Source organism: Dasypus novemcinctus, chromosome 8 (assembly GCF_030445035.2).
Source record: "Dasypus novemcinctus isolate mDasNov1 chromosome 8, mDasNov1.1.hap2, whole genome shotgun sequence".
Classification (NCBI taxonomy): Eukaryota; Metazoa; Chordata; class Mammalia; order Cingulata; family Dasypodidae; genus Dasypus; species Dasypus novemcinctus.
In genome coordinates this window covers 43,912,260-43,931,777 of record NC_080680.1, presented here as the reverse complement: position 1 = coordinate 43,931,777, position 19,518 = coordinate 43,912,260, and the positions used below count along the sequence as shown (strand labels likewise).

At 37.3% G+C, this 19,518-nt stretch overlaps 1 long non-coding RNA gene across 1 annotated transcript in view; it reads left to right on the top strand.

The window, feature by feature from the left end:
• Nucleotides 1-15,385: 15,385 nt before the first annotated feature.
• The window catches only part of LOC131279609 (uncharacterized), a 32,491-nt gene continuing 28,358 nt past the window's right edge, over nucleotides 15,386-19,518 (top strand). The window contains exon 1 of the long non-coding RNA XR_009187005.1: nucleotides 15,386-15,458. This is a non-coding gene — a long non-coding RNA (uncharacterized lncRNA). The remainder of the gene's footprint in view (nucleotides 15,459-19,518) is intronic.

Sequence of the window (19,518 nt, the reverse complement as noted above, 5' to 3'; positions counted from 1 at the left end):
CTGAAAAAATGAGAAATTCCTAGATTCCAAAACACAGAGTATATTGCCAGAATGGTGAGCATGAAAGCTAATGCAGGAGCAGCCCCAGGTGATATTAAACTAGGATATGGACCCTATTGGAAGGAGACTAGATTTTGAGACTATGTCCAAGGATAGGAGACATGGTCTGGTGCCCAAGTGAAATAGGAAGCATGCATTAAACTTGGCATAAAGCTGTTATCTCAAATGGTGATTTTTTTGACCTAGGGGTGTGGCAGGGATTCTTCTTTCACTTTGGCCTCAGAGCAGGGTAAAAGTTTCCTGTGAAACAAAAGAAACCCAAGCTTGCATAATACACATGTGTGTTATAGTAATTTAGATGGTCAATGTGGTAATGAAATCCTATGTGTAAATCAATGTGTAAATCAAACCTGGCATAATAAAGTCCAGCAGAGGGTCTTGTAGAAAAAAAATGCAAATTTTATCTTAAGGAAGATATTTTCAACTCAGTGCATATGGATCTTCTAAGGAAAAGGGGAAAAAGTTGATGATAAACTCAACATAAAAACCTACAAAACACATAATAAAAAACTCCACCCACCAAAAGGAAGAACCAAAAACAAAATAAAGGGAAATTAGTATCTCCCCCAAACTTGAATAATAAAACAAGTTTCAAGAAATTATAAAATAAACATGTTCTTAATCATAAAAATAAAGTTAAAAAAAAACAAAAACCCACAGTGAAAGTACACTGTAAAAAGAGAAGAAACAGATTTGAAAAAGAACCAAATAGACCTTATGGAAATTTAAAGAAAGCAGCAGCAATTAAATGGGCAAATTAAAAAACAAATAGGAGTGGTGTATTAGTCAGCCAGAGGTGCTAATGCAGCACACCAGAACTCTATTGGCTTTTATAAAGGGTATTTATTTGCAGTGGAAGCTTACTGTTACAAGGCCCTAAAAAGTCCAGTTCCAAGTTACTTCCTCATGAAACTCTGTTGCCATGTGTTGAAGCAAGATGGCGGGCAATATCCTCAAGAGTTCAGTGTTCTTCTTTCCTCTTAAGGCTCCATGGACCCAACTTCTTCCTATCTCAGCTATAGGCAGGCATAAGGCTCATCTTTCTTCTCTGGGCTCAGTTCCTTCTGGAGGCAGCTGCTCTGATCTCTCCACAAGGTTGTCTGTCTTCCCAGGGCCATGTCTATGGAGCACTCTGTCTTACTGTATATCTACTTTTGTGTTCTCCTTCTCTATGCATTTACTTTCTGGAACTCCAGCATCAAAAACTCAAACTCTCTCTCCTGCCGTGTCATTTTCTCTGTGTGTCCCTGCTTACCAAGGGGCAGGGACTCAACATCCTACTGATGTGGCCAATTCAAATCCTTAATCATAATTTGATCAAGTAAAAGTGAAACCTCTGAATCTAATCTCTTATAGGACAATGAATTCAGCATGTAAGAATTTTTTTGTGGCCAGAAGCTGTGACTCAGAGAGACTTCAAAAGGTCTGAGGCTGACCCCAAGCTTGCAGGTAGAGGGTACAGTTGTGCAGGATATTGTATCATTGGGCCATCCATGGATCTGGAGGTTAATGCTGCTGGTATTGAGGAGTTAGTGGAGAAACATCATGATGAGCTCAGTACTGAGGATCTGCAGGAACTACAGAAGGAGCAGCAACAAGAGGTGGCTGAAGAGATTTCTTCAGGTGAGGAAGAGATAAGGGAGGATATCCCCAGTTCCTTGATGAAAGAAATGTATGCAAAATGGGCAGAAGTTTAAAACTTTGTGGAGAAGTACCATCCAGACAAAGCTCTGACAAGCAGAAATCTGAATTTATTGAATTACCAAATAATTTCACACTTTTGAGGAATTCTGAAAAGAAGACAGAAGCAGTTCTCATTGGATAAGTTGTGGTTTTTTTTAAGATTTATTTTTTATTTCTCTCCCCTTCCCTACCCCCTCCCAGTTGTCTGCTTCCTGTGTCCATTTGCTGTGTGTTCTTCTGTGTCCACCTGTATTCTTGTCAGCGGCACCTGATATCTGTGTCTCATTTTGTTGCATCATCTTGCTGCAACAGCTCTCCATGTGTGTGGCGCCATTCCTGGGCAGGCTGCACTTTTCATGCTGGGCAACTCTCCTTACGGGGAACACTCCTTGCGCATGGGACCCCCCTATGCAGGGGACACCCCTGCGTGGTACAGCACTTCTTGTATGCATCAACACTGTGCATGGGCCAGCTCATCACATGGGTCAGGAGGCCCTGGGTTTGAACCTTGGACCTCCCATGTGGTAGGCAGATGCCTATCCATTGGGCCAAATCCGCTTCCCTGGATAAGTTTTTAATGAAGGTGACAAAGTGTGTGTCAGAGCCTGTGGTGCACATTGAGAAAAGGCAGAAAAGAAAAAGAACACCTGAAGTGCAAGTGCCTGATGTTCTATTGTAGGGGGACTCTCCTTCCAAGCAACATGCTATGTAACCTCTCCTCCTCACCTTTGTCCTCCCACCATCCCATTAGGCCCTGGACTCTTCTCAGTACAGGTAAAGGGAAGTTTTTATTTTATTTAATCTAAAAGTATTTATTTATTTTTAGGTTTATTTCTCATGTAAAGTAATGATATACAACCCTATCTTTTTATATATTGCCTTAAAAATGTTCATTGTCTTTAATTTGGGAACACATTAAATTTATTCACATTATTCCTTATGGGAAAAATTTGTGTGGTACTCATTGTTTTTGGTACTTATCATGCCTCCAGGAACAAATTAACAATGGGTACCAAGGTACCACTGTAACAGCAGAACTGAAGAAGCAGAAGAAAGTATCAATCAGCTAGAAGATGTGGCCTCTGAAAACTAACATACGAAAGAACATATCAAGAAAATATGGAAACAATTGAACAGGATCACAGGGAACTAAATGATGACAATATGTCCAAACATACGTATCATGGGTGACTCAGACAGAAAAGAGAAGGGAAAAGGGGAAGAAGGAATATCTGAAAAAAATAATGGTAGAAAATTTCCCAACACTGTTGAAGGATTTAGATATTTGTTTCCAAGAGGCACAACATACTCCCAACTGAATAAATCTGAATAGACCTATTCTGAGACACATACTAATCAGAATGTCAAATGCCAAAGACAAAGAGAATTCTGAGAGCAGCAAGAGAAGAGTGATGCAGCACATACAAGGAATATACAATAAGATTAAGTGCTGATTTCTCATCAGAAACCATGAGGCAAGAAGGCAGTGGTATGATATATTTAAGATAATGAAAGAGAAAACTTCCAGCCAAGAATCTTATATCTGACAAGATTGTCTTTCAAAAATGAAGGCAAGTTTAGAATATGCATAGATAAACAGAAACAGAGAGTTCGTAATGAAAAGACTGGCTTTACAGGAAATACTGAAAGGAGTGCTACAGCCTGGAAGAAAAGACAGGAGAGAGGGTTGGAGGAGAGTCTAGAAATGAATATTATATCAGTAAAACTAACAAAGTGTCAAAAGACTGTTAAAAAAATAAAATATGACAGATAAAATCTGAAGATCAAAATGATTGAAGAACTGCCTTTATAGTAATTACATTGAATGTTAATGGATTAAACTCACCAATCAAAAGACACAGACTGGCAGAATGGATAAGAAAATATGAACCATCTATATGCTGCCTACAGGTGACTCTAGATCTTAGATCTAAGGATACAAAAATATTGAAAGTGAATGGTTGGAAAAAGATATTCCACACATGCAATAAGCAAAAAAAGAAAAGAAAAGCTGGAGTAGCTATACTTATAGCTATGAAATTGACTTTAAAAGCAAAACTCTTATTAGAGACAAGGAAGGATATTATATATCAATAAAAGGGGTAATTCACCAGGAAGAAACAACAATAAAAAATGTATATATACCTTACCAGGATGCCCCAACTTACATGAGTCAAACACTGGCAAAACTGAAGGAAGAAATAGATATCTCTATAATAATAGTTGGAGACTTCAATACACTACTCTCATCATTGGACAGAACATCTTGGCAGAGCATCAATAAAGAAACAGATTGAATAATATGAAAAAATGGACTAAACCTAATAGACATATACAGAACATTGCACCCCAAAACAACAGGATATACATTCTTCTCAGGTATTCATGGCCCTTTTTCCAGGATAGACCATATGTTGTGTCATAAAGCACACCTCAATAAATTCAACAAGATAGAAATTATAAAGAGTCCATTCTCTGATCATAATGGAATAAAGTTGGAAATCAACAAGAGGTGGACAAAAGGAAAACTCAGAAATACATGGAGATTAAACAACACACTCTTACATAATCAGTGGGTCAAGGAAGAAATGGCAAGGGAAATCAATACATATCTCAAGATGAATGAAAACGAGAACACAACTTATGAGATTCTATGGGAAGCAGGGGAGGTAGTTCAGAGAGGAATATTTATAGCCTTCAATGCTTACAGTAAAAAAGAAGAAAGAGCTAAAATCAATAACTGAACTATACAACTGGAGGAACTAGAAAAAGAATTACAAACAATGCCCAAAGCAAGCAAAAGGAATGAAGTAACAAAGATCAGAGCAGAAGTACATGCAATTGAGAGGAAAAAAAGAGAACAAAACTGAGAGTTGGTTCTTCAAGAAGATTAACAAAAGCAAAAACCCTTAGCTAGATGGACAAAGAAAAAAGGAGACAAGATGCAAATAAATGTAATCAGAAATGAAAATGGGGACTTTACTACTAACCACACAGAGATAAGAGAAGTCATAAGAGGATATTATGAACAACTGTGTGCCAACAAACTAGACAATGTTGATCAAATGGAAAACGTCCTAGGAATATATGACCAACCTACACTGACTGTAGAAGAAATAGAAATTTCAACAAACCAGTCACAAGCAAAGAGATTGAAAGTCATCAAACAACTCCCCAAAATGAACTCCCCAAAATGAAAAACCAAGGACCAGATGGTTTCACAGGTGAATTCTACCAAGCATTTAAAGATAATTTTATATCAGTCTTACTCAAAGTCTTCCAAAAAATTGAATGAGAAAGACCATGACCAAACTCATTCTATGAAGCCAGTATCACCCCTAATACCAAAGCCAGATAAAGATATTACAAAAAAAGAAAATTACAGACCCATTTCCCTAATGAATACGGATACAAAATTCCTCAATGAAATACTTGCTAATCAGATCCAACAACACATCAAAATAATTATTTATCATGATCTAGTGGGTTTTATCCCAGGCATTCAAGGGTGGTTCAACACAAGAAAATCAATCAGTGTAATACACCACATTAATAAATCAAAGAAAACTCACATGATCCTATCAGATCCTATCAGAAAAAGGATTTGACAAAATACAGCATGCTTCTTGATGAAAACACTACAAAAGATAGGAAGGGAAGGAAACTTTCTCAAGGACATAAAGCACTTCTGTCCAGAAAACTATAAATCCATTGCTAAAAGAAATTAAAAAAGAACTAAATAAGTGGAAGAACATTCTATGATTATGAATTGGAAGACTAAATATCATTAAGATACCAATTCTATCCATTTTGAGATACAGATTCAATGCAATTCTGATAAAAATTCCACCAGCATTTTTTAAAGAAATGGAAAATACAATTATCAAATTTATTTGGAAGGATAGGGGACCCTGAATAGTAAGAAACATCTTAAAAAGGAAAAGCAGAGTTGGGGAACTCTAACTTCCAGACTTTAAATCTTATTACCTAGCTACAGTGGCAAAAACAGCATGGTACTGGAATAACATAGACACATAGACCAATGGAACCAAATTGATGATTCAGAAACAGACCCTCACATCTATGTCAAGTGATTTTTGACAAGGCTGTCAAACCCACCCAGCTGGGACAGAACAGTCTTTTCAACAAATGGTGCTGGGAGAACTGATTATCCATATCCAAAAGAAAGAAAGAGACCCCTATCTCACACCTTATATAAAAATTATCTCAAAATGGATCAAAGACATAAACATAAAAAGCTGGTGAGCCAATATGGCTCAGTGGTTGAGCACCGTCTTCCCACGTAAGAGTTCCCAGGTTCAATTTCTGACCCTAGTACCTAAAAAAAATAAATAAATAATGGGATCTCCTCAAACTTACACACTTTTGTGTTTCAAAGGACTTCATCAAGAAAGGGAAAAGGTAGCCCACTCAATGGGAGAAAATATTTAAAAACCACATATCCAATAAGGGTTTGATTTCCATTCTATATAAATAGATCATAGACCTAAACAATAAAAGAGTAACCAATTCAATTAAAAAAATGGACAAAAGACTTAAATAGACATATTTTCCAAGAAGAAATACAAACGGCCAAAAAGCATATGAAAAAATGTTCACTATCACTAGCTATTAGGGAAATGTAAATCTAAATGACAATGAAATATCAGCTCAATCTACATTGAATAGCCATTATATATATTTATATATATTTTAAAAAGAACAGAAAACAATAAATGCTGAAGAGGATGTGGAGAAATAGGAACTCCTTCACTGTTGATGGGAATGTAAAATGGTGCAGTCTCAGTGAAAGAGAGTTTGGCAGTTCCTCAGGAAGCTAAATATAAAGCTGCCATATGATCCAGCAATTCCTCTGCTAGGAATATATCCAGAAGGACTGAAACTGTGGCACAAACAGACATTTGCACACTGGTGGTCATAGTGGCATATTCATAATTGCCAAAAGATGGATACAACCCAAGTTGCTTCCAATGAATGGATAAACAAAATGTTGTATACATATATGATAGAATACTATGCTGCTATAAGAAGAAATGAAATTGGGACACACATGATCACACAGATGATCACATAATGAAGACATTATGCTAAGTGAAATAAGTCAGACACAAAAGAACAGATATTGCATGGTCTCACTAATATGAACTGAATACAAAGAATAAACACATGGAATTAAAACCTAGAGTACAGGTTTTTCAGATGTAAGAAGAGGGCTGATAAGGGGTACTGATGTTTAATGTATGTAGAATTTTTAATTAACTTGACTGTAAAAGTGTGGAAATGGATAGAGTTCATGGTAACACATTATAGTGAGTATAACTAATGCAGCTGGTTTATAAATGGGATTGTGCCTGAGAAGGGTAGTCTAGGGATGTAAATGTCATTTGAAAGAAAGCTCGAGAATCATCCAGAGACTAAATAACACAATAAACCCAGAAGTGGATGAGAATTGTGATTAATGGTGCAAATAGTACAAATACAAGAATTTTCTTCTATGAACTAAAATAAATATACATCAGTATTGCAAGGTAGTAAGTAAATGGAAAAGCATGAGAAAAAATGCAATTAATATAACCTATGGACTATAGTTAACAACAATACTGTAATATTCTTACATCAAAGCCAGAGATGTACTTTGTTAATAATAGGAGGGTATGAAAAACATGTATGCTATAGACCATAGTGGTAATGTCTGATGATAATATCTCATGTGTAACAAATGTTCCTCAACAATGTAGTGTGTTGGTGGAGGAGTGTTCTATGGGAATTCCACACATGTGCGTGATTGTTTTGTAAGTTCACAACTTCTCTAACAAAAATATATTTTAAAGAAAGTAACAGGAGGCTAGGGCCAGAAGTTATTCTTCAGAATGTTTTTTGTGTGATAGAATATATTGAAGTAAAAGACTCCTCCAATGTTTGGTCTCTGTTTCCTCACATAAGAATGCTACTAAATTGGATGTTTAAAAAAAACAATAACAAAAAGAAGATGGAAGATTTAAATCCAAATATATCAGTAATTACATTAAATGCAAATAGACAATATGTACCAATTATAAGAGACTAAGATTGTCAGATTGGATTTTAAAAATCAAAACTTAATTATCTGCTGCACATTAGACATCAGGACACAAGTTTGAAAATAAAAGTATAGAAAAATATATAAATGCAACATCAATCAAAAGAGGTCCAATGTAGCATGAGTAATATCAGAAGAAGTAGACCCCAAGTCAAAAAGTATTTTTAAAGAGAAAGAGGGGTATTTTATGGTTATGAAAAGATCAATCTTTTATAAAAATATAAACATGTATGTACTTATTAACATAATTTCAAAATATATGTAACTAAAAGATAACAGAATTTAAAGAAGAAATAGATAACTCCTCAGCCTGGGATAGTTAAACATGCCTTTCTTATATTAGTCATCTATTGCCGCATAACAAACTGCCCCAAAAAGAGCAGGTTAAAACATACACTTATTGTCTCAGTTTTTGCGAATCAGGGAATCTGGGCATGGCTTAACTGAGTCCTCTGACTCAAGGCAATCTCACCTAAAGTCTCAGCTGGGGGAAGATCTGCTTCCAATGTGGTTATTGACAGGATTCAGTTCCTCACAGGCTGTTGGACTAAGGGTCTTAGTTCCTCTCTGGCTGTTGTGTGAAGGCCTTTTTTCAGTTCCTTGCCACAAGTTCCTCTACCTATGGCACGTCACATGACAGCTAACTTCCATCAGAGTGAGCAAGCAAGAGAGCAAGAGAAGGCAAACAAAACAGACCCCAGAGTCTTTTTGTAACCTAATCTTGGAAGTAACATCCTATCACTTTTGCCATATTATACGCAGTAGAATCAAGTCAGTAGGTCTAGTCCACAGTTCAAAAGAAGGGATTACACAAGGGCATGAATCCTAGGAAACAGGGATTGTTGACAACTATATTAGAACTTTTTTAGAATGTTGTAGAATGCCTACACCATTTCTCAATGACTAATAGAATAACCAGACAAGAAATGAATAGAAAAGATATGAACTACAGGGGAGGATAACATGTTTGAAATTAAAATAATTGTTATGTTATTGAACTAAATAGGTATGAAATACTGTCCCCAACTGCTGTAGAATACATTCTTTTCAAGCACATATGAAATATTTACCAAAATTAACCATACTCTTAGCCATGAGTCAAGTACTGACACATTTTATCAATTAAAATAATTCAAAGTATGTTTTCTAATCACAGTGCAATTAAGTTAGAAATGAATAACAAAAAGATAACTTGTATATTCCCACATGTTTTGAAATTAAGCAATATACTTCTAAATATCCCATAGGTCAAAGAAAAAATTAAAATTTTAGAAATCATATTAACTGAATTATAATGAAACTAGTATTTATCAAAACTTGTGGGATGCAGTTAAATGTGTGCTTAGGTGTAATTACAAAGACAAAGAAAAGTAAGATTTCAAACTGGTAGTACTCACCAGTGTGTGGCAGAGAAAAAGCAAATTCTGTCTAGAGGAATGCACCTTTATCATAATCCTCCAAGAATTCTCATAAATAATTTCACAAGAAAAATAAGCAACACACTTAAAAGATTTCAAGCACACAAGGAAATAAATCTTCACAAACAAAAACACTGGTAGCAACAAATAGCAAAAGACCTGCAAATATTCCAGATATTGGCATCATCAGACACAGAATAAAAATAGCTATGCCTACTCTATTTCAGTAATAAAAGATAACATGAGAAGTACCATCAAGGAATAAGAAACCCTAAAGAATAACCAAGTAGCTATTAAAACAAAATTTTGGAATGTAAAATATAATACTTGAAAAATATTCAGCATGTTTAACAGCAAATTATTTATAGCTGAAGAGAGAGTTAACGAACATCACAAAAATATGCATAATTCAGTATAGAGAGAATATAAAATGGAAAAATGAAAGGGATTTAAGGACTTGGAGAAAAAATATGAAGGTCTAAAATATATATTTCGAATTGGGTTTTGCATAAGAAAGAGGGAATATGATAGTGGCAATATTTAAAGGGATCATGAGACAATACTTCATTAATTGTAAATGAACCAAGTGCTCCTAACTAGACAAGATAGTTATACTGGCTTATTAAAATACAATCAGGCAGCGAACTTGGCCCAGTGGTTAGGGTGTCTGTCTACCACATGGGAGGTCCGCGGTTCAAACCCCGGGCCTCCTTGAACCATGTGCAGCTGGCCCATGCTCAGTGCTGATGTGCGCAAGGAGTGCCGTGCCACGTAGGGGTGTCCCCCAAGTAGGGGAGCCCCACGCTCAAGGAGTGTGCCCCGTACTGGGCGAAAGAAAGTGCAGCCTGCCCAGGAATGGTGCCACACACATGGAGAGCTGACACAACAAGATGACGCAACAAAAAAAACACAGATTCCCATACCACTGACAACAACAGAAATGGACAAAGAAGATGCAGCAAATAAACACAGAGAACAGACAACCAGGGTGGGGGTGGGGGAAGGGAAAATAAGTAAGTAAGTAAATAAATAAATAAATAAATAATACAATCCAAACATATATTATTTATAATGAATATACCATAAAATGTAAGGATAAAGAAAGGTTGAAAGTTAAAGCATGGAAAAAAATGCATCATGCTAACAGTAATCAAAAAAATGCATCATGCTAACAGTAATCAAAAGAAAGTACATAAGTATATTAATATCAGGCAAAATAAACTTCATGGCAAAATAAACTTTTTGGTTAAAAATCACTTCAAAATAATAGTTTCAATTTACCAAGAAAATGTAACATTAAATATTTTTAAGTACATGATAATATACACTCAAAAAAAGTAAAAAGCAAAAAGTCCAAGGAGAAATAGGCAAATCCACAAGGTATTGGGAGATTTAAAACTATGTCTATTTGATTGAGAGATCGTGAGTTTAGGTTGTTTGTTTTTTGTTTATTATTATTATTGGAATAATGAAAATGCTCTAAAAATGACTGAAGTGATGAATGCACAAATATGTGATTATACCAAATACCATTCATTGTATACTTTGGATTGATTTATGCTTTATTAATATGTATCAATAAAATTGAATTATGAAGAAAAAACAAATAAATGGAAAAAATATTTAAAAAATGAATGAGGAAGTTCTCATTGCACTGTTATGGAAAGATCTCATAATATATTTTTGTGAATAATAATAAAAATCACAAGGTGCAGGGAAAAAAAAAATACTTCTATTTGGAACTAATGGAATATGGAGACCGAAAATGAAGTTCTAAATACACAGATGATTCAAAAACATGATTAACAAATTTGACTTAATGAATATAGAATATTACACTCAATAACTATAGAATACACATTTTTTAAATAAACACAAAACATTTACAAAAATTGACCATATTATGGACAAGTCTTCAAAAATTTCATATGCTTGAAACTGGAAAATTTCCAATATATTTGGAAATAAGAAATATCCTTCTCAAAAGGGTAAAAGCAGAAACCATAATGGAAAATCTAGTTATATTGGGCTTAACTATAACAAAATAGTTTCAAATCATATGAGATGTACTTTTAACAATACTTAGAAATGTATAACTTTGAATGCTTGTATTAGAAAAAATGATTAAAAATTGAGCTAAGCTTCTATTTCAAGATGTAGAAGAAAGAACTGTAAAATAAACTCAAAGCAAAGAAGGAAGAAAATCGAAACAATAAGAGCAGAATTTAATGAAACAGAAAAACATAAAATAGAGATGATAGCAAAGTCAAATACTGGTTTATTGAAACACTAAGATATTTGCCAAACCTCTGACAAGACCATTCTAGAAAAAAGAGACAAAGCACAAAAAAACAATATTAGGAATGAAAAAGAAGCCATCACAGTAGATTTTGCAGACATTAGAAAGGTTAGAAGTTATTCTGAACAACTTTATATTGCAAACTTTTTATGAAATTCTTTGAAATATAATCTATTAAAACTGTCTTCAACCTGAGACAAGCTCAGACAAAGAGACTATTTCTCAGGTCCAATTCCAAAGTCCCTGAAGAGAGAATTTAGTTGGTCCATCTTTGGTCTGATGTGCATACCAGATGCAATCATTTAAGACCAGAGTGTTTGATTAATCACAAAAGCACATCTTCCAGGGGTCAGTACTGAGGGCTGAGAGTGAGGAGAGTTCTCAGAGAAATGGGGTCATTTGCAGGCTGGACACTCCAAAGGGAATGTACAAAACCCTGTTATAAAAATAAATAAAATTTTCATTTATATTTATCTTCCCATCACTAGACTTTCTCAAGGCAGTTTTTAGCCGAGTATCTGGAACATGGTGGTGTTCAGTCCATGTTCATTGAATAAATGTGTTAATGAATGATTTTAATGAATTTAAAGATATTTAATGAATTAATTTCATTGGCATTTGGTATTTTTATTTCTAAAATGATAATATTTTATGCCTCAAGGCATGGATTTGGACCCAATAATACTGAAGTTCTTTTTTTAGATCTATTATCACATCTGTGATTTAAATATATATATATATTTAAAAATATATATATAAGACTGAACTGATTTGGGGAGGCTATATTGTTGCTAACACTTCCTGAGCTGTTGGGAATATGCCAGACTCTGGCCTCCATCTCTGACCTCTTATTTCCCAGGCATAGATTGTAGCATGTACTCCTTTCATCTGGGAATGGTGACCTTTCCAGAAGATGAATGCCGTACTTCCTTTGTGGACCTTTTCTCCATTCCTTGGTCCCTTTTAAACCAGTTCCTAGAAAGATTGGATTTCCCACTTGCAATAAAGTCTATGGAAGCCAGGTGAATTTTCTCAAGCATTATCCTTCTATAATCCATCTGATCATGTTATTTTCCTTATAAAACATTTTGTAGTAAATACATACCTTTTTCTCCACAGACTTGGGTGTCCATGAAATATGACATTTTTTAAAAAATCCAATTAAATTTAACTCTAATCCCCCTTCTTACAGCAAACAAGAAATTCAATCATAGAACTCAACTGGAGTCCTTCCCTCTTTCTATAGTACCCCATGAATCCAAAAAGCTTACAAGGTGCCCTGAAAAGTGGAGAGTGCCTTCTACTCTTCTGTCTGTCATAGTTGCCACTAATTTCCTCATTTTTGCAATTTGGATGGGTTTCCAGATTTACAGCTATTGTGTCAGCTGAGGTGCTCATGTCCTTGCCTGGGTGGGAACAGCAGTGCTGGAGATACAGCTTCTCTGACATACTTTTCCTCTTGAGTTCTTACCAACCAGATCACCAGGTTTGTGTCCTTGACTCTCCAGTGACCCAACAACTTGATTTCCCTTTCTAGCCAAAGGGAATCTCTCTTCTCGCCCTCCCCACCCAGGGCATGGAGGGCAAGAGAAAGGAGCCTGGCTACCTTGAAAGTTGGTGGGTGGGGTGGGGATGGGGGTCAGCAGGGAAAATGCAAACTCTAATCACAATAAATCATCTGTCACACCTTCAAATACTCTTTTTTTCCTTACAGGATAGATTTCAAAATCCTTAGCCTGACTTCCAAGGCCTTCATAATCTGGATTCTGCCTGCTTTTCTAGGCTTTATCTTTCTCTTTATCTTGCAAGCCCAGCAGAACTCCTAGTAGTTCCCCTAATTCTACTAAGGTGCTTTTATGCCCAGTGACAGAACTCAAGCCGCTCCCTCTATGCCCCCATCTCCCTGGGAAATGTTACTTCTTCTATCAAGACTCAGCTCAAGGGTTATTACCTTAGAGAGGTTTTCCTGCCTGCCTCAGGTGAGAATGACCACTCTTTTATATGGACCCCAGTGTTCTCTGTAAATTTCAGTACACCTTTTTCTCGAGATGCCTGTCTTCCTCTACTACTTTGTAAGTCTTTGTGGACAGCTATTATGGATTGAATTATGTCCTTGAAAAAGATGTTTTGAAATCCTAAACCCCAGTGCTTCAGAATACTATCTGATAGGAAACAGGGTCATTGAAGACGGAATTTGTCAAAATGAGGTCATAATGGAGTAGGGTGGGCCTTTAGTCCTCTATGACCAGTGTCCTTGGCAGAAGGGCTGAAGAGACACAGTGTCATGTGGTAACTGAAACAGAGCTTGAAGTTCTACCGTTGCAAGCCAAAACACCAAGGATTGCTGGCAAGCTACCAGAAGCTAGGAGGAGGCAAGGAAGGATTCTCCCTACAGGATTCAGAGGGTGGATGTCCTTGCCAAAATTTTGATTTTGGGTTTACATTCTCCAGAACAGTGAGACAATAAACTTCTGTTGTTTTAAGCCACCAAGTTGGTAGTACTTTGTTACAGCAGCCCCAGATTCATTTCTCAGTCCCCATAGCTAGTACAGTGCCTGGCACATGAAAGGTGTTCCATACGTTAATGAGTAAAAAAACAAAGCAGAAAACCAGCATGCTCGTACTTACAAACATGGAGGCCCATTGGCCTTGATCTCTGAGATGATTTGTGTCTGTGCATGATGGGTCCCCAGCTGCAATCTGGGGCCATTTTATAGACAGAAGGAATAACTTTACAACCACACTTAGGCCAGGACCCCATTTTTTTTTCTTTCAGTACATTCTGACTTAAAATACTTTCACCTATGAATTGATTCTTAGCTCTCCATATAAACCATCCAGCCTCCAAATCATTCTGACACTCTAGCCAAGAGTTGATCTAGTGGAATATGGACAGTTTACTGTTTTAATGCAGTGTGTTTGTCTATGTGTGTATTGAAATGGAAAATTGTGCAGGGAGTAGAGGGAGAGAGAAAAGTGTGAGAGCAAGAGAAAGAAAGGAAAGAAGGAAGGGAGAGAGGGAGGAAGAAACACATGGGAGTTGTCAGTTCTGTTTCTACTTTGTCTCTAATCTTTCTTTATCCCAGTCAGGCGTGCATCATGTTGACATATTGACTGCTCTAAGGGGAATTTGCCCCGTGTTAGGAGAGTCATCTCAGCATCCATTTCACTTGGGTGGTTTGTAGCCACTGACATACACTAAGTGCTTTAATAAATGCAATTCTGTTCAGTTTAACAAGTGATTACTTTGATTTTATGGCAGGTCAGGCTATACCCTAAAGCTAAAGGGATGAATGCCCTTGGGAGCATACAGTTTAGGGAGGAAGACTGACATGTGGACCCATCACTGTCCACTGATAGGACAGAGAGCTAGGCAGAGGGTGACATGGGACTTCAGAGGAGGGCATTCGGTCAATTTGAAGATTCAGAGCAGACATTCCATAGGAGGTACCTTTTGTGTCAGCCAAAGAAAGGCAGCCAGGGCCCATGGCTGGGGTGGGAGTTGCCTAGGAGATAAGGCTCAAGAATAGATTATAAAGGCTATAACATACCATGAATTTAAACTTTAACGTAGAGTCAACGGGGATCCCTAGAAGATTTTTAAAGTAGGGAAATGAAGTAATTACATTAGAGTTTCAGAAAGCTAGACTGATCATCAAAGCACATACTGTATTTAAGCTATACAATGGGATGAAAATAAATGTAAGAGGAAAGTATTTATGTATGCTAGCCTATCAGTACTTGTGTGAATATTCATGAATGTGCATTTTTAGAAAATCCTATATGTTCTTTCTCTTCTGTTATTTTATTTGCTGTTGCTTGCTCCAGACTGAGATAAGGCCACTTGAATAAAAGGCTCCAAACCAGCCAAAGACAATCTATGAAAGATTTCCAAGAGGTAAGTAAAGCCTAAGACACCAAAAGACATTGAATTTCAATGTGGCAATTCAGTTAATCCTTTAGAAAGTTACCATATCCTGTCTGAAATTTGCTCCATTAGTTCTCTTTATACTCTTGTTCTAATGCCAAGTCAAGAAAGAAGAAAGAGAGAAAGAAAGAAAAAGAAGGAAGAAAAGAAAGAGAAAGAGAGAGAGAGGAAGAAAGATTGATTTAGGGTCTGTAATTGTGTGTTTTGACACTATAGTCAGTATACATTTATTGATTTTTAACTGACTGCCAGTACTTGCAAATTGATTTTGCATCTGTTTTCCATTACGGCTTACATGAATGATTAACAGATAGGATTCCAATGGAGGAGAAATTATTTAGAAGGAAATCAAGTCATATTTTAACTTACCTCCAAACTGTGGCTTTTAACCCCATTGCTCATATTTCTGAGTTTGCTGACATTCTGGATTTCACAAAATCAAGACTTCAAGCAGCTAAATATTGCTTAAAAGAATGTTTTCCACTAGCTACTTTCTGTAAATCTGAAGATAAATCACAGTCTGAGTGTGTATTTGCAGGGCAAAATCTCTCTCTGCAGTGGATAGGAGGGAAGGGAGTCTCATTTTGTCTTTGTCTCCCAGTCCCCAAATGGGGCCAGGCTTGATTGATCACTTTCATGGTTTCTCCTGGTGGCTCCTTGCAAACATATATATTTAGTATTCTGTGTTGGGTTCCTTTCTCTTAGTAAGAATTCTGAGTAGAATGAAATTGTGAAATAAGCAAAGTTTGTCCTCAGAAATTCAGAGATTTTCTACCACTCACTTTGACCCCCAAAGGGCATCATCACTTGTTCCAACTAGTTCCACGTCTGGACACCCGGATCATTCCTCTATGGTCCAAAGCATGTGTTTGTCCCTTTTCTCTCCCAGCCCAAATTGGAAGTCAGTTGGTTGGAAAATTTATTCTCCCTAACTTCTTAAATGAGTGAGAGGAGTTTCATATGACATTCTTCCTAGAGATGTTTGTCCTTTCACTAGGACTTGATTGCCCTTGTTCAAAGAAAGAAATCTGTAAAGATTGTGGCACAACTTATTTACTTTCTGAAGCAATTTACCTTTCATTTCTTTCATTTGGCAAACCACTATTCTTTTTTTTTTTAAGATTTTATTTTTTTATTTATTTAATTCCCCTCCCCTCCCCCGGTTGTCTGTTTTCTGTGTCTATTTGCTGCGTCTTGTTTCTTTGTCCGCTTCTGTTGTCGTCAATGGCACGGGAAGTGTGGGCGGTGCCATTCCTGGGCAGGCTGCTCCCTCCTTCGCGCTGGGCGGCTCTCCTTATGGGTGCACTCCTTGCGCGTGGGGCTCCCCTATGCGGGGGACACCCCTGTGTGGCAGGGCACTCCTTGCGCGCATCAGCACTGCGCATGGGCCAGCTGCACACGGGTCAAGGAGGCCCGGGGTTTGAACCGCGGGCCTCCCATGTGGTAGACGGACGCCCTAACCACTGGGCCAAAGTCCGTTTCCCTGGCAAACCACTATTCTTGAGACAGAGGCACTTTTCTAGGAGCTGATGGATACCCAGCTGCAACAGACATGAATCTTGTTCTTAGAAACTTGCAGGCGAATAAGCAGTACAGCCTTTTAGAACAGTGGCACCAGGCTAGCAAGGGTCCTATTTATTGCTGCAGACCAGCACTTCACACTTCATAGGTGCTCAATAAAACCTGTTGAAGGATTAAATAGAAAATTGAGAGATCAAGAGACCAGAGATAATTTAGGTTTTCTAAGTACTTTTTAACCTTGTACAGTAAAAGAGTGAAAGGGTCTATCTTAGAAATAGCATTTTAATAGGACCTCTGCAAGGGCAATTTCACATCTTTCCTTTGATTAGCTGGGGCTGCCAAAAGCAGAGCACGAATTTTAAAAAAAGACTGTGAGTAAGGTAAAAAAAAAAAAAAAAAAAAAATCAAAACCTGCCGCTGGAGGTTAGAAGGACATCTATTTCGGTCTTTGAAACCCTAATAGGAAGCTCTATGGTTTTTGGTTACAAGCCAAGAAGAGGAGAATAAGAAAAATCAAGGAAATCAGGATGTGAACAAATTGGTTACAGAAATATTAATGGTTAGTGAGACAGAGTTTTTAATGTAGCTGTTTATTTCTATTAAATATTAGCTTTTACAATAGTCACTATATGATTAAAAACTATGCAGCATTAAACTATCATGGATACATCATGACAAATGTGTATCTGTACCTAGAAACTAGCTTAAATAGTTAAAATGTCAAATTAACAATGGTTATTCCTAGGTGGGACGATGAATTATTTGTATTTTCTTATGTTTTTCTGTTTCCTCAATCTGTTTAAATCACTGTTTATACCCAGGAAAATGTTATTTTATTTTATTTTATTTTATTTTTTTAATTAGGCAAGCAGAGAATTTATTGAGGGGGTGTAAATCAAGAAAACAGAAATATATCTTTAGATTGTAAGGTAGGCTTCTCAAGGGAATGAAATGCAAAGTTCTGCCTTGGGGTCCCCAGTTTTATGGGGGTGGGATGTACAGGACTCCAGGGTCTGTGCTGATGAACATATTTAAGACAAATCAGGGAAGCTTTATTAGGTGACTTAATTCTCTTAGGGGGATTAGGGTTTTGTTTTGTTTTTTATGTTTCTATAGTATCTCTTTTAAATTGTCTTTTTTAAAAAAATAGATGAATAGATCACACAAAATGTTATGTTAAAAAACATAAGAGGTTACCATATACCCCACTCCCCATCCTCCCACCCCTGCTACTCCCACATCAACATCCCCTTTCATCAGTAAGGCACATTCATTGCATTTGATGAATACACCCTGGAGCACTGCCACATAGCATGAACCACAGATTACATTGTAGTTCACACTCTCCCCCAGTCCATCCAGTGGGTTAGGGCAGGATAAACATTGTCCTGCATCTGTCCCTGCAATATCATTCAGGAAAACTCCAAGTCCTGAATATGCCCCATATCATACCTCTTCCTCCCTATCCCTATCCTTAGCAACTCCTGTGGCCATTGTCTCCACATCAATGATACAATTTCTTCCATTGCTAGTCACAACAAGCCTATAGTAGAATACAAACAAGTCCACTCCAGTCCATATTATATTCCTCCATTTTGTGGACTCTGGGATGGTGACGTCCACTCCACCTCTAAATTGAGAGGGGCTTAGATCCCACATGGCTAATGGATATGATTTCCTGCTAGCAGTTGTTGGCACTCTCAGATCCCTGCTGTGGTAGTGGGCCATCCTCACCTCCCCATCAGCTGACCTAGGTACATCCAACAAACCAGAGAAAAGATGTTGCAACTCTGCTGAGGCTCAGGGCCCAGCTGGCACATGGACAGTTCAGAGATTGAACTCTCCCAAACATACACAAACCCCAGCACTAATCACAAATTCAGTACAAGTGACAGAAGAGGCATGTATAGAGAAGGCACATCTGAGTCCAACACCTTCACAATCAGGAGCACAAATTGCAAAGTAGGGCCCACTGGCAAGGCAATGAACTCCAGAGTCATCTGTCATGACCACAGAATCTATGTGTCTCCAGAGCCCTCAGGAGCACCAGTACCTGGGGTTGTATCTACTTTGACTGTCTCCCCAGAGATGTGCATAAGTGCAACCCTTCTGATGACCTCCTGACTCATTTTGAATTCTCTTAGCCATGCAAACTCATTTGTCTTTACCATTTCCCCCTTTTATTCAATGTCTTTTTCTAGTTGCATCCCCAGCTGATGGTAGTAATCCCTTGGCACCAGGGAGGCTCATCCCCAGGAGTCATGTCTCATGCTAGGGGGAAGGTAATGCATTTACATGCTGAGTTTGGGTTAGAGAGTGGCCACATTTGAGCAACATGAAGGCTCTCAGGAGGTAACTCTTAGGCATCCTGCAGCTCTAGGCCTAGTTGAAATTTCAAGCACACCAGTGCATAAGCATAGTCATCAGTATCAAGGGACCATCAGTGGACTATCCTTCTTCACTGGTCTTTGCCCTTGCACTTGGGGGATTGTTGCTGTAACATTGAGGA